The sequence below is a fragment of the Mastomys coucha genome, unplaced genomic scaffold (assembly GCF_008632895.1).
Source record: "Mastomys coucha isolate ucsf_1 unplaced genomic scaffold, UCSF_Mcou_1 pScaffold3, whole genome shotgun sequence".
Classification (NCBI taxonomy): domain Eukaryota; kingdom Metazoa; phylum Chordata; class Mammalia; order Rodentia; family Muridae; genus Mastomys; species Mastomys coucha.
The window spans coordinates 536,607-536,943 of NW_022196909.1; positions in this window are offsets into that span (position 1 = coordinate 536,607).

The following is a 337-nucleotide window of genomic DNA, read 5'->3' on the forward strand; positions in this document are numbered from 1 at the left end:
CTTGAGTTTGTTTATGTAGTGAATTACGTTAATGGATTTCCATATATTGAACCATCCTTGCATTCCTGGGATGAAACCTACTTGATCATATTAGGTGATCATTTTGATGTGTTCTTTGATTCAGTTTGCAAGAATTTTATTGAGTATCTTTGCATCGATATTCATAAGGGAAATTGGTCTGAAGTTTTCTTTCTTCATTAGGTATTTGTGTGGTTTAGGTATAAGAGTAATTGTGGCTTCATAGAACGAATGGGGTAGAGTGCCTTCAATTTCTATTTTGTTGAATAGTTTGAGGAGTATTGGTATTAGGTCTTTTTTGAAGGTTTGATAAAACTCT